Raw genomic sequence first — 9,098 nt, 5'->3', positions numbered from 1 at the left:
GACATATGTACACCTATGGCTAATTCATGTTGATGTGTGGCAGAAATCAAGCCAATGTTATAAAGCAATCATCAATCTATTAAAAATGAATAAATATAATAAAAGTAGAAAAATTTAAATAGTCGTGGAATTTATTAGTGGAAAATAGATACTCGCCCTCTTATCCTCCTCCTTCCTCATCCCCAATTCCACTCCTCAGGGGCCACCCACTGTTAACAGTTTGGTATCTATCACTCCAAATATTTTTTTCTATGAATATAGAAATTCATACAATTTTTCTACTATACACTCCGCTGTGCAACTTGTCTTTTTAAATCGAACGTTTATTGTAGAACCATTTCCAGCTATATATTGTGAGAACATGAACATAATATATCCATGTCATTGGTTTTTTTAACAGCTGTTTGATTCTATATTATAAACATACAATGGAATCAAGTAGCCATAATTTGTTTAATTAGTATCCTGTTAATAGATATGAAAGGGTTTTTTCCTTCCCTCCTTTTTTCTTCTCTTATAAACATTCCTATAAATGCACATGTGTATGTAGTTATAAATAATAAATTATTCCTGAAAATAAAATTGCAAAATAGCCACTGCCAAATTGTCTCTAAAGAGTCAATTTATCCTCCTGACAACAGTATATCAGTGTTGAATGAGTGACTAGATTAGGACTATAAGTATTTTTACAAAGTATTTTTTTCAAGCAAGGGAGACAGAATTGTCTGGAGCTAACATCTTCAGTGGTAAAGAATCCGCCTGCCAATGCAGGAGATGCAGGTTTGATCCCTGAGTCAGGAATATCCCCTGGAGAAGGAAATGGCAACTCCCTCTAGGACTCCTGCCTGGGAAATCCCATGGACAGAGGAGTCTGGCAGGCTACAGTCCAGAGAGACACAAAAGAGGCAGACATGATTAAGAGATTAAACAACAACTTCATAACTAAGAAAGTACCAATGGGCATCAAGTCTCAGGGCCATGATGCAAATGAATAGCAAAGTCAGGGGCCAAGAGAGATGGTGAGATGTGAGTGTGGGTTGGGTCTAGTTGCTGGAGGACTATGTCCACTTCAGGGGTTTTACCTTGTGCCTGGAGGTGGCTCCTGCATGTGAAAGAGCTGTCGCAGGCTGCGCAGGCATGGCTTTGTACAAATCTCTCCGTCAGGACTGCAGGTCATCAAGAGGTTTTTCTCTTAACTTATTGGTAGGGGGCAAAGCAGGGCTTTTTGCTTCCTATGGCTCTGTAGAGGTGACATTGCCACGTGTCAGCCGAGGCTATTTACACAAACACATTAGCCTTGCTGCTACTCTCCCCTGAGGAAACATGACACACAGCCAAGCGCACAGTTGCAGGTGGGGTTTGAGCTGCATGTGAACACGACCCAGCATTTGGAGCCGTGGCCAGGAAGCAGGCAAAACCATAAACCAAGAGGTCGGAGACTTGAGGCTGAACCCCAGGTCTGCACAGCTGGGTAGCAAGTGACTTCAGTTCTCTAAGTCTTTCTTATAGAAAACAAGGGTATATCAAACAATCTCAAAGGATTGTTGAGATGATTAAACAGGATGTAAAACGCCTGACACGGTGGCTGGCCTGTAGCACCTGTTCACACAACCCCTTTAGAAGAACACCATTCAGGATGTCCAGTGGACCGAAGAATTAAATGCTACATTTGAGAACCTGAGAGAAAATATGGAAATGTCAATACTACTTTCCTTTCAGGAAACACACAATTTACTCTCAACTCTGCCTTTAGATTCCTGAGCATCCGAGGGAAAGTGAATATCCAACCTGCAACCAAGGGCTTTGGAACAATGACTCCGAACAAACCCAAGCAAAATCCAACTTGAATGTCTTTTTTTTTTTTTAATGTATTTTATGGAGGAAAAAATACATAAATAATTGAAAAGTTTATTCCAATACAACATTCTCCAAAATTACTGTGGAGAAGGCAGCAAGTAAAAATCTTTAGGCTATATTCACTTTTCTTGACATTAACTCATACAACACAACATTGTTGATTTTAAAATATTTACCACTGAAAACCATTAAAGGCAAACACAACCAATGTTTGTGCAAAGAGTCACCTCTTTCTCACAATTTTGGACTCTTACAAAAATATTTTTATTAAAAAAATAAGGATACCAGGGTTAATATTTTAGCAAGAGATGTCAGAAAGATCTTTGGTAAATCCAAGATTTTTTCTTGGTTCTTCGGACTCTGTAAGAAGCAAATATTTCCAAGATTTACCACCAGAGGGCACTGATGCCAAATTGAGTCACCAAGTAGCATCGTGTATCTGGCCTTCAGTTCCGTTCAGTTCAGTCGCTCAGTCGAGTCCGACTCTTTGCAACCCCATGAATCGCAGCACGCCAGGCCTCCTTGTCCATCACCATCTCCCGGAGTTCACTCAAACTCACGTCCATCAAGTCAGTGATGCCATCCAGCCATCTCATCCTCTGTCGCCCCCTTCTCCTCCTGCCCCCAACCCCTCCCAGCATCAGAGTCTTTTCCAATGAGTCAACTCTTCGCATGAGGTGGCCAAAGTACTGGAGTTTCAGCTTTAGCATCATTCCTTCCAAAGAAATACCAGGGCTGATCTCCTTCAGAATGGACTGGTTGGATGTCCTTGCAGTCCAAGAGACTCTCAAGAGTCTTCTCCAACACCACAGTTCAAAAGCATCAATTCTTTGGCGCTCAGCTTTCTTCACAGTCCAACTCTCGCATCCATACATGACCACTGGAAAAACCACAGCCTTGACTAGACGGACCTTTGCTGGCAAAGTAATGTAATGTCTATTTGGCCTTGCTGTCACAGAAATAATCACATTTAAACAAAATGCCCATTTTTAATTGAGCAAAACTTTGAGTAAAAATATTTCACACTAGCACTGACTGAAAGAAAAATGTCTAACTACATGCCAACACTGATATACACACAAAGTACTCAGGAACAGTATACGAAGTGTTTTTCCTTATTAGAGTACGTAGAAGTACAGAGACTTCCCATTGGTGGTCCAGTGACTAAGACTCTGTGCTCCCATTACAGGGAGCCCAGGTTCGATCCCTGGTCAGGGAACTAGATCCCACATGCCACAACTAAAGATGACGCAAACAACTATGCAGTGCAGGCAAATAAATAAATACTTATATATATATATATATATATATGTGTGTGCATAAAGATTAAAATATGGCAGAATCAAGAACATGTTCAGAACAACTGGGTTCCCACCTCTTGAGCCTGCTTCTGTGTCCCTCTAGTTTTCTGCATTTGTACCGCTTCTTGTGTTTGGGGTCTAATGAACTTCCAGTGAGGCTGTACTGCAAAGAATGGGTATCTAGACAAGATCTGAGTTTGAATCCCAGCCTTTCCCCATAATTGTGACATTAACCAAGTCTCTAGGGCTCATTTTCCTCACCTGTAAGGCGGGAGGAGTGGCACTCAGCTTGCCAAGCTGTAATAAGGTGTAGGAGATCATGCTTATAAAGTCTTTAGCGCATTCTGGCTACCTACTTATTGCTGAAATTTACTGGGATTGGATGTAAGACTCAGACATAAAAAGATCCTAAGAATGAAGTTCTTTTTTTTTTTTTTTTTTTTTTTCCGGCTGTGCTGGGTCTTCCTTGTTGTTTGCCGGCTTTCTCTAGTTGCGGTGAGCGGGGGCTACTCTCTAGATGTGGAGTGCATGTTTCCCATCGAGGTGGCTTCCCTTGTTGCAGAGCACAGGATCTAGGGCTCATGGGCTTCAGTAGTCGTGGCACACGGACTTAGTTGCTCTTCAGCATGTGGATTCTTCCCAGACCAAGGATCAAACTCGTGTCCCCTGCATTGGCAGGCAGATTCCTAACCACTGGACCACCAGGGAAGTCCCTGAAGTTCTATTATTATTCATATATTACAGGCATGAAAACTGAGGTTATACAACATGCCAAAGGTCACAGAGCTACTGAGTAGCAGGGAGGTTTATAAAGCTCATGTTGTTTTGATTTTCCATAGCTCTTCCCTTTGGAGAGAAGAGGGTGGGTCAGTGAGCATTGTATATTATGCTTCTTTGTCCTTCCAAGGGCTTCCCAGGTGGCGCTAGTGGTAAAGAACCCACCAGCCAGTATGCTGCTGCTGCTGCTGCTAAGTCGCTTCAGTCCTGTCCGACTCTGTGCAACCCCATAGACGGCAGCCCACCAGGCTCCCCGGTCCCCGGGATTCTCCAGGCAAGAACACTGGAGTGGGTTGCCATTTCCTTCTCCAATGAATGAAAGTGAAAAGTGAAAGTGAAGTCGCTCAGTCGTGTCCGACTCTTAGCGACCCCATGGACTGCAGCCTACCAGGCTCCTCCGTCCATGGATTTTCCAGGCAAGAGTACTGGAGTGGGGTGCCATTGCCTTCTGCGACCAGCCAGTATAGGAGACCTAAAAGACATGAGTTCGATCCCTGGGTCAGGAATATCCCCTGGAAGAGGGCATGGCAACCCTCTCCAGTATTTTGGCCTGGAGAATCCCATGGACAGAGGAGCCTGGCAGGCTATAGCCAATCGGGTTGCAAGGAATCAGACACAACTGAAGCGACTTAGCTCACACGTACCTCCAAGGCTGACAAACATCTTTGATACTCCGTAAATGCCTGGTGGAGAGGCATTTATATATGCATATATAGTATTCTAGGGGGGAAAATGAGATAAAAATATGACTTGCTCTGAAAAATCAAAAGAACTTTACCAAAGCAATATATTGTTATCACCAGTATTATTATCTCTATCATTATGATAAAACGCATCACCAGTTTGGCAGATTGAAGGGTAATGATATTCAGAGACTGTAATTCAGTCTAAAAGGTGATAAGTTTCTAGGAAATAGAAAGGGAGGCTAAGCTGGGGCCCAGGTGGCTCAGAGTTTCTGAGCAGAGAGAGGAGCTAGGCCTGAGCAGGAGGAGGGACCAAAGTGGGCAATAGGGCGCTGACAGGTAAGTTGGTCCAGGACCCAGCAGGCTGCCACCCCTGGATAAGCCCACCCGCCCCCAGCCAGACCCAAAGAACAGTCTGAACCTGAAGGGGCTTCAGCCCTGGGGCCAGTGAGAAGATGTAACCCTTGTTTGCCCCCTGGTCTCTGCGTGGCCATCCTTGTCACTGCCACCGTCACAGGTCCCTGCCATGAGAGACCACGTCGAGGCCATCTTTGTATTCCCAATGCTAAACCTAATAGCTCGTTCCATGACTCTCTGCAGCCTGAAAAATGAAAGGCTCACACTCGCCGCCGCCACCGCAGGAAGAGGATTTTGCCAGCATCTGTCCTGAAGCATCAGCATCAAGGGCTTTCGGCCGCAGCTCCCTCAGAGCTCTGGGACTGTTGTTTTCTTGCTACACAGGCAGTAAGAAGCACAGGCCTGCGGCTGCTACAGCAGGCCAGACAGAAGCTAATTAGAGCAACCTGAACCTGCCATGACTAACAGGCTTATTTAATTTCAAATGTTTGTTTGTTGACCTACAAAAATCAAACACAGCAACCTCACAGGCCAGGCCGCCACTGGGGCCCTGGGAGCGATGTCTGTGTGCAAAGCAATTACATCGGCCCCATCCAGGCAGGAGTTGGATGGCACCGTGATACCTGGAATAGGACTCACTCTGGAAACATGTCAATTCTGTGGGGAGTGTGGTTCAACTCGGGCAGCGAATGAAAGCCGTGAAGCAGGCCACAGAGGGCCCTCAGCCAGTGAAGGCGCTCCAGCATGAAGGCTGAAAAAAAAAAAGCCTCAGTCGCTCAGTCGTGTACGACTCTTTGCGACCCCACAGAATATAGCCCTCCAGGTTCCTCTGTTCATGGGATTCTCCAGGCAAGAATACTGGAGTGGGTTGCCATTTCCTTCTTCAGGGGATCTTCCCAACCCCGGGATCGAACCAGGGTCTCCTGCATTGCAGCCAGATTCTTTACTGTCTGAGCCATCAGGGAAGCCAGCATGACAACTAATTTGGGGAAATAATGAAATAGCTCACTTCATCAAGAATCTACTATGCATCATGTCCCTCATGTACATTATTACATCTGTTCCTTCCATCTTTATGAGATAGATATTAACTATTCCAAGTTTACAGGTGAGCCTCTGAGAGGTTAAATAACTTACCCATGGTCATACTCTGATGGTAATAATAGTATAACAAATATTAGGTACTTAACTATAATTCTGAGCTGAGTACTTAATATAATACCATTTAGTCCTGATGTTAATTCTTTGAGGCAAAGATTATTATTAACCCAGTTTTCCAGATGAGAAAACCAAGGCTTGGGGAGGTTAAGTAACATGCCCAAGATCACAAACAACTACTGCGTAGCAGAAGCAGAGCTCCTGTGATGATAATAACATTAATATTTATGGCAAGTACGTTAATCCATGACTTTTGTCATTTCAATCCTCCCAACAGCCTGATGAGGTGAGAACCAGTATTCCATTCTGTAGATGAAGGGACTGAGTCTGGGGGAGACTAAAGAAATGTATCTAGAGGGTAAGAATTTCAACATAGACAGTTTTACCCCAACACTCAAGCCTGAGATCACTGTGCTATGCTAGCTCCTTGGTCCAGGCATCCTCAGATCATAGGATGTGAACTAGGCTTCAGACCCAGCCTATATAGCTTCACAGCATGTCCTGCTTTCCGGCTCTTGATTACACAGCCCTCCAAGTGAGGCTGTTGTCTAAGAGGTAGCAATTGCCCTTGAAGTCTAAGCATGATATGCACAGGCTACTCCAATCCAAGTAGCTGATAGCACAGGCTACTCCAATCCAAGGACAGCCAAGGAGAAGGGAAAGTGCATGGGGCTAGAAGGAGATGGGAATGAGACGAGGAGGACTGAGGCTATAAATAAAGCCTATCACTCATGTCAACGGCCAGCCATTCCTATCTTGGCCAGAGGCAGGCGCAGTCACCACTGGTAGCAAGGTGCCAACCGAGCAAGGGGATTTGGAGCAAGCTTGTTATTAATAATAGAGACGCTAATGGCCACTAATATTTACTGAACACCAATTAGGTACAAGACATGGTTCTAGGGTCCCACATACATTCTCTCATCTATTACATCCCCATTTCACACAAGAGGTAACCGAGGCCCAGAAATCTAGAAGACCTGCCCAAGGTGACAGGTAAGAAGGACCAAAGCCAGCACTGGGACCCAGCTCTCCCCTTAGAGCTCACCAAAGCCGAGCAGTTTCTGCCACTGACATCACCGGCGGGCAGGGGGTGGGGCGAGCTAACTTAATGCCTCAGTTAATTAGTTTTCATCATCGACAAAATGAGCTCAGAAGTTCCTCTCTTATAAAGGAATTCCCTCCCTCTCAGGGAAGGAATGTATTAAGGCAGTTCTTTCTTTAAAAAAAATAAATGCCAATGGCTTTAAAATTTTCCAGGTTGTCACTAAATAAATATACCTGTCACAGAAAGGATGCAAGACTCTTAAAGAAGACAGCCCAACATCAAACCAAAATACACCTCCACTGTTCATCGTAATCAATAAATGTGAAATGAAATGGCATCACCTCTCACGAAAATATGCCATTATACACATACACACACCCCCTTCACTGCCCTACAATTAATAGACATTCTTCTCTGCAAGGAATTAGGCAGGGCTGCATGCACTGAATGTGGATGTGTGCATGCTCAGTCCTTCAGCCGGGTCTGACTGTTTGTGACCCCATGGACTGTAGCCTTCCAGGGTCCTCTGTCCATGGGATTATCCCAGCAAGAATACTGGGTTGCCATTTCCTCCTCCAGGGGAACTTCTTTCGTCAGGGATCAAATCAGTGTCTCCTGTGTCTCCTGCATTGGCAAGCAGATTCTTTTACCACTGAGCCACGACTGGCTCTGAATAGTGTGCAGTTAAATTCCAAGGTTTATTTAATGCATTATAACTCCCCTACTCTCCATAAGCTGTTTCTGCCCCAAAGTATCAGAGGGTTCCTAGGGAAAAGCCTAAGAGATTCAACAGGAATTCTTAGAAGCCGATGTGCTCTCTTGAAAACATCCAGCACAAGCACAGAACACAATGCAGAAGTTGTCCCGGAAGTTTGCCATCACGAGACAGAAGGAGCCCCTACTCTTCAGCAGCCTCTCCCCGAGGGAAAAAACCCAAAATGTTCGTGTTTATTCGCTACCTTCGCCTGAACTCAGGAAACACATTTTAATTCACATTTGCCTACCTCGGAATCACAATATCAAGACAAAAAATTGCTAGCAAGTATTTCTTCAAAAGTATTCATTTCTGAATGCTTAACACTAGAATCTTATTATTATAATAGTAACAAGTTTGCACTAAAATGCACGTATTTAGCCGTTCTGTGTGATGGGTTTATTACTCTATATGCTGCTCAATCCCCAGAGATTGTCACTTAATTAAATTCAGAGACGTCTTCATGGATAGATTCCTAATTTAATGTTTCTACACCAAGAGTCTCAGAGGTCTCATTTCCGTACAGAAAATTCTACTGCCACAAAAAGAGAGATTAATGAAATCAAACAGCTACTATCTCTCCTAAAACTGAGATGTGCTTGCATCTGAGCTCTGGATTTAGGGCCTAGGTTGAAAGAACACCCTACCAGAGGGGAAACCTCTTTTCTCCGGCCACCTGAGCGCCCCTCAAGGCCACTGCATGTCCAGCCAGGGTCAGCCTTTGATCTTAAAACTCCATAGAGATATTGCAGGGTTATTGGAACTGCAGCCCTTGAAATTCTCACCAACACATTTCTCCATCCCACCCACCATCTTGGCAGAAATTCTTGTAAAACTGATGAAAAAATAGTCAGTATCAAGATCTTATAAAAACATTCACATGGAAGGAGCTGTGGGTGGCATTTTGAAGTCCTAGGGACAGTTCCAACTTCTGGTCATCCTGGTAACATGCTAACAAGAATGTCCAGCCTCTAGGGTGCAGAGTTGGACAGCTTAAAACAGAACACGAATCCTGCACACCATCCCACCTACATCCATCCTGCTCTGAACACGGCTTAACCTACCCTTCTGGGAATGAAAGCTTTAGCTTTTGAAAAGGATCTTTAATAAAGAAAATTATTGTCTGTTAAACTTGCTATCAACCAGAGAGCCTTATAAGAACTAAA

The sequence above is a fragment of the Bubalus kerabau genome, chromosome 18 (assembly GCF_029407905.1).
Source record: "Bubalus kerabau isolate K-KA32 ecotype Philippines breed swamp buffalo chromosome 18, PCC_UOA_SB_1v2, whole genome shotgun sequence".
In the NCBI taxonomy this organism is placed as follows: Eukaryota; Metazoa; Chordata; class Mammalia; order Artiodactyla; family Bovidae; genus Bubalus; species Bubalus kerabau.
This window is presented reverse-complemented; position numbering follows the sequence as displayed.